Here is a 7,500-nt window from a genome sequence, read left to right as displayed (position 1 = left end):
ATTTTTTATTTTATTTCTTTCTTTCTTTCTTTATTTTTTTTGAGAAGATGGTTCCGGTGCCAAAACTATGATAGCTTTCATTCCCTTGCTGGAAGATATCCAGGCTAAGAAAATATCTTCTGATTTTTAAAAACCTACATTGTTGTATGTGTAATTTGGGCAAAAATGACACCAGTGTCTGGCCCTTGGGTGTGTTTAGCAGGGTCTGTTCCATTGCATTCACACAGCTCTCTGGCTGGAAGATAAATCAATATTTATTGGTGTGCAATTTCCTACTTCAACAATGCGTGGTTTGTCTCTATCACTCATTCTTTTTGCCACCTGTCCATCTTAGGTGTCTTTTGAAAGTTGTTGGTGCAACACCAGCCCTCTGATTAGAATAATAACCCTTTCTACTAAAGGCTCAGGGCCTGAAATTTGTGGGGAGGGAACTAGTCAATTACATTGATGATGATGATGATGATGATGATGATAATGAATAATAATAATAATAATAATAATAATGATAATAACAATAACAATAATAATAATAATGATACTGAATAATAATAATAATACTGAATAATAATAATAATAATAAATAATAAGAATGAATAATAAGAATGATAATAATAATAATAGTGATGAATAAGAATGATAATAACAATAATAATAATAATAATAATAATAATAATAATACTGAATAATAATAATAATAATAATAATAATAATAATAATAATAATAATAATAATACTGTTTCAAAATCTTGCACAAAGCCAGCAATTTTGGGGAAGGATTTAAGCGAGTCAAGCCAACTACATTGACCCCAGTGCTTAACTGGTACTTCTTTTTTTCAACCCTGAAAGGATGAAAGGCAAAGTTGACCTCAGCAGAATTTGAACTCTGAACGTAAAGAGCCGGAAGAAATGTTGCCGAGTATTAAATATTAATAATATTAATATTGCGTGGCTGTATGGTGAGAAGCTTGCTTACCAACCACATGGTTCTGGGTTCAGTCCACTGTGTAGCACCTTGGGCAAATGTCTTCTACTATAGCCTCAGGACAACCAAAGCCTTGTGAGTGGATTTGGTGGACGGAAACTGAAAGAAGCCTGTCGTATGTATATATATATATATATGTGTGTGTGTGTCCCTCCACCATCACTTGATAACTGGTGTTGGTGTGGTTATGTCTCCGTAACTTAACAGTTTGGCAAAAGAGTCTGATAGAATAAGTACTAGGCTTACAAATAATAAGTCCTGGGGTCAATTTATTCGACTAATGGCGATGTTCCAGCATGGCCACAGTCAGATGTCAGAAGCAAGTAAAAGAATAAAAGAATTAATAGTTAAATTAAGGAGGCAAGGTGGCAGGATCGTTAGCATACCATGTGAAATACTTGGCAGCATTTTACCCATTTTTGTGTTCTGGGTTCAAGTTCTGCTGAGGTCACCTTTGCCTTTTTCATCCTTTCGAGGTTGATAAAATAAGTACCAGTCAAGCACTGGGGTCGATGTAATCAAATTACTCCTCCCCCATAATTACTGGCCTTGCGCCAAAATTTGAAACTGATGTTAATAGTGGGGACTTGGCAGAACCAAGAGAGCAATGGAGGGAGAAATGTGTGGGGTGAAGCTGTTTGATAAGAGGAGGACTGAGGACTTGATGGGGATGCTGGGGCTGGAGGAATCAGTGGAATGAATGGGAAGGGCAAATGGAGTGTGGTGGTATGGGCATGTGTTGAGGAGGGATGAGGGGCATGTTCTGAGGAGGGTGCTTGAGTTTGAGGTGAATGGACAGCGAAAGCGAGATAGACCAAGCAAAATGTGGAGGGGACAGGTGGAGGAGGACATTGGGAGGGTTAGCTTGAGGAGGGAGGATGCCTAAAACAGGGCGAGATGGTGTGTGGGCAGTTGCTATGGCATTGAGGTAGATCCAACCACCGCTGTTAACGAGGACAAAACCCGGATTTAAAACACCGGATGATGATGATGATGATGATCATTACGGTTGATGTAATCAACTTAACCTCTCTCCCAAAATTGCTGGTCTTGAGCTAAAATTTTAAACTATTTTGAATAATTAATTCCTTTGAGCTCATATTTCTAATGAAATTCTCTGTCTACATGTTTTAATCAGTCTTGAAATTAATCAAATATTTAATAGGGTTCAAAAAAAAAGAAGGAAATTTTTTCATCATTTTCATTATTAGGATGGGTTTTGGAATGTAACTTACCAAAAGACAAAAATACATTGGTATATTAAATTGTATTAGGAAAATAACAATAGACAAATATATATATATATATATATATATATATATATATATATATATATATATATAGGTATATTATGTTTGGAGCATGACTTAAAGACAAATGTACATTATATGTTAAGATGATATTTGGAACATAACAAAAGAAAAGCATGTTTTGGTATATTAAAATGGTGTTTGGAATATAACATTAACAAAAGGCAAATACCTATTAGTATTTTAAGATGATGTTTGGAACATAACAAATGACAAATGTATATTTTCTGGTATATTAATATAGTGTTTGAAACATGTCAAAAGACAAATGTATTTGGGTATATTAAGATAACAAAAGACAAATGTATTTGGGTTATTTTAAGATGATGTTTAGAACGTAACAAAAGACAAATATATAATGGTACATTAAGGTGGTGTTAATAAAAGACAAATATAAATTGGTATATTGTGTGTCGTGTTTGGAACATGAAATACGATAAATGTATATTGGTATATTCATATGGTGTTTGGAACTAAACGTAATTGTTCTAAGATGATGGAATTATTTAATGGATTGTATATTCCATGTGTAACGCGATTTTTGCCCTTGGGTAGCAACTGTTGTTTCTTGTTTGCTGGCCCCTAGAAAGTATGAAAAATGACTAATATTTCCTTCAAAATTTGCTTTTGTTACATTTATTCAAACCCCAAAGAATCCCTCTCAATACGTGGCTATGATGTTCCTCCACTACTCCTGCTCATGATCAGAGATGCACATGTTGTCAGCCACTAAGGGACATGCTCAAGTGGTTAAGGTCAAGCAACCGACAAGCAAATCTGTGGTATTCAGCAGAATATTTGCTATAACGATATTTCTGGGGCTGATTCATTTGACCTAAAAATTCTTTAAGGTGGTGCTCCAGCATGGCAGCAGTCTAATGACTGAAATATATTTCCCTATGGCCAAATATGCTTTCCATGGATGACTGGAAATGAACAACATCTCTTGTTTGATGGTGAGGCTTGTTTACAAACCATGATGACTAGACAAACATACACACAAATTCACACACGTTTTTGTGTGTATGTGTGTGTGTATTATTTAAGACAGTTTGATTTGGCTCCATGCAGCTTAAAGTTTCGCAGACCTCTGACAGAAGCCTGTCTCTTCCAGGCTTTAGATCACTGGTAATCTAAAATCTGAAAGAAATGGGGTTTCTGTTAGAGGACTGTGAACTTTGTCACATGGAGCTGAATCAAGTTATTTTAAATAATACATGTAACTTCGACTAAATGTGTTGAATGCTCTTTTCTTTTGTTTGTCCACTCATTTGTGTGTCATTATTTGTATAGTTCCACTTTATTTATATTTGAAAGGTTTCTCCTGCTTTTTTAATTGCAAAGTCTTTGATCAGATCCTCACTATGACACCATGAACACTTCAAAATTATATTTCTAATAATATAAACATCATCATCATCATCATCATCATTTAACCTTTTTGTTACTAACTCAGCTGAAACCGGCTCTGGCTCTGAGTACAAATGTCTTGTTTTCGTAAGTTTTGAATTAAAATCTTCCACCAAACCTTAGTCACAGTTTATGTTCCTAACACCAGGTAAATGATAGCTAAGTTATTTTATTAAATTCTTTGTTATATTTAAAATAATTAAAAGAAACACAGAGCATCTCAAAATAAATACAGTAACGAAAGGGTTAACGTCCACTTTCCATGCTGGCATGGGTTGGACGGTTTGACCAGAGCTGGCAAGCTGAGGAGCTGCACCAGACTCCAGTCTGATTTGACAGAGTTTCTACGGTTGGATGCTCTTCCTACGCTAACTACTCCAAGAGTGCAATGGGTGCTTTTTGAATCTTATTTTAGCAATAATCTCGAAGTTACAAGATAATGCATGGTTAATTTGAAATTGCAAATGAATAAGCATTACCAGAGTAATAATATGAATGCTAAAGAGTTAAAGTGACTTCGTTTATTCTGCAAACCATTTACCATTTCTGTGGTGCCTTACCGTCTCCTTCCCTTGATTCCCTAGTGCTGATAGGGTATGAACTATGTGAAGAGAAAAGGATAATGATATTTTTAGGTGTAAATTGAAGCTGTGTACTGTGTACACACAGACAAACAAACAAGCGATCATCAAATTTAGTTGTCTAAGATAGTGACGTAGTTGAAGGAGAACTGCTGAGAAAGAGAGAGGGAGGAGGTGAGAAAGAGGTCGAGAGAGAGAGGGAGGAGAAGGGGGTGAGATTTTTCCCATGATTGACGTTGAGTTCTCTCTTAGTCACATGGCTTAATGAAATCGGACTTGTTGATAAAAAAACACCAAGATTTGGAGGAAGGGTCAGAGGCTGGAAGAGGAGGAGGAGGAGGAGAAGGCTTGCTTCAGGAGAAAGGTGACTGGCTGGGTAGGTTAGACTAGGTAGGCTACGTAGGTAAGTCGGTCGGTCGGTGGACCGGTCGGTAGGGAGGTAGGCAACACTAGAACTGGTTCGGTAGGTATGATGGCACCATGCTGCACACCGTTCTCTGACACTTTCCACTGCTGAAAAGTTGTACAAATATTTAACTATTAGAATACAGTAAATATTATTGTTCTTGATATGTTTGATCTCTCTCTCTCTCTCTCCCTTTCTTTCTTTCTTTCTTTCTCCCCCTCCTTCGTCTCTTTCTCTTTCTCCCAAGCTTTTTCTTTCTGTTGAACTGTGTATTTTCCCGCTTTCACTGGCTTCTTTTTTCCCCTTATTTTTCCGTCTGTTTATCTCTCTATCTATCCATTTCTATTTGCCTCTCTCTCTCTCTCTCTCTCTCTCTCTCTCTCTCTCTCTCTCTCTCTCTCTCTCTCTCTCTTTCTTTCTATCACAGTATATGTGTCTCTCTCATATTGTTTCCCTGCTCTCTAACTCTGCCCCTCTATCTCCATCTATTTATCTACTTCCCTATTTTGCCCCAATCCACCCCTTCCCTCTGTCTGTGAATCAACTAATTGTGAAATATCACATTTTCTTAATTATTTACCAATTACTATTATGGAAGTACACTAAAACGGCCCCAGCCTTTCCTATGCTATTGACTTAGCTCTGTTAGACCTGTATTTATTTGTGTCATTAGTCTTAGACTTTATTGTAAATATATTCTTTACGAATTTTATCATTATTATTTTTATTGTTATTATTATTATTATTATTATCGCTATATTTTGTTGTTTTAATCTTTGTTGAAATGTTTAAAGCTGTTTGTGATTCACGTACATATAGCATGCAGACACATGCCTACATATATACACACACACTTACATACACACATACATACATACATACATACATACATACATACATACATACACGCAAGCACACACCTGCATATATACAGATGTACGCATATATACATGCACTAACACACAGATGTCACTTTGCATGTGATGTAACATGTCTGGTCACATATTCCTGTTAAATTACCTCCAGGGTACATTCTTGACCATTCTTATGAAGAGCAAATAGCTAAAAGACACCTTGTATGTTATATATAATAATGCGTGTGTGTGTTCACCTGTCATACACAAAAACACTGAGATTTCGTGTGCGTTTGTGCATGTGTGTGTAGCCAGGTGTTTGTGATTATATACATTTTATACATACATTGATATACACTTACAAATATACAAATATATGCATACATTCATGCGTATATGTATACATCTATGCACATCATTGTCATCATCATCATCATTTAACGTCCACTTTCCATTCTGGCATGGGTTAGACTGTTTGACTGGAAATGTTAAGCCAGACGGCTGCACCAGGCTCCAGTCTGATTTGGCTGGATGCCCTTCCTAATACCAACCACTCTGAGAGTGTAATGGGTGCTTTTTACATGCCATCAGCAGAAAATAGCTAGAATATTTGGACAGCATATGGTTGGTCTTAATGCTATTATATATATATATATATATATATATATATATATATATATATATATATATAAAATTTATTAATGAGGGTAGAAATTGATATTAATCAATTAAAACCAGTGATCTAGCATATTTAAAAAAATCCGAAGATTAAAATTATATTACATACAAAAATAAGAGGAATGACCAGCAAAAATGGACTGTTATATGCTAGAAATAGATGCTGAATCATCTAACCATGAAAAAATATGTTCTCAGTAAAAATTTAGCGACACTGTTGTGTCGCTAGTGTCGCTAATTTTTACTGAGAACATATTTTTTCGTGGTTAGATGATTCGGCATCTATTTCTAGCATATAGGAGTCCACTTTTGCTGGTCATTCCTCTTATTTTTGTATGTAATATATATATATATATATATATATATATATATATATATATATATATATACATATATATATAAAAATTTAAGGAATGGAGTAAACGCATGTTATAACTGCATACTTTATTCCGACATCTGTTTCGAAGAATTACAATTTATGCGATCCATACATTCCCTGAGGAGAAGTTTACATTTTTAACATCGACGATTCCTATGGATCGCATAAATTGTAATTCTTCGAAACATATGTCGGAATAAAGTATGCAGTTATAACATGCATTTACTCCATTCCTTAAATTTTTATATATACTCAAATACCCAAAATATCAAGGAGTTTCTGCCTCACTAACAGGAATTACACCACAGTTATTTTGTGATCTTTGCTACCTTGGTTTCTATTAACCCATTTATTCTATCCGAATTATTATTTATTAGGATTAAATAAATACATATAATTAAATATACATACATATATATATATATATATATATATATATATATATATTATATATCATCATCATTTAACATCCATTTTCCATGTCTGTCTTGACATATTTTCTACAGCTTGATGCCCTATCTAATGCTGACCACTTTTCATGGTGTACTGGGTGCTTTTACACAGCACCAGTTCAGGTGCTTTTTATGTGGCACCAGAGCCTACAAGGGTGCAAGATTAGGAATACTCACCTAGAGAGGGATGCAGGGGACAAGACTATATGCAAGGGCAACCATAATTTTATTTCGCTTACACACACACCCACACACATAGGTGTTCCTGTGTGGTAAGAAGTTTGCTTCTCATCGACATGGTTCCAGGTTCAGTCCCACTGCAAGGCACCTTGGGCAAGTGTCTTCTACTTTAGCTTTGGGCCAACCAAAACCTTCTGAGTGGACTTGGTAGATGGAAACTGAAAGAAGCCTGTTGTGTAGGTATACATATACATGTATGTATGTAATG

The sequence above is a fragment of the Octopus bimaculoides genome, chromosome 26 (assembly GCF_046866305.1).
Source record: "Octopus bimaculoides isolate indiv1 chromosome 26, ASM4686630v1, whole genome shotgun sequence".
In the NCBI taxonomy this organism is placed as follows: Eukaryota; Metazoa; Mollusca; class Cephalopoda; order Octopoda; family Octopodidae; genus Octopus; species Octopus bimaculoides.
This window is presented reverse-complemented; position numbering follows the sequence as displayed.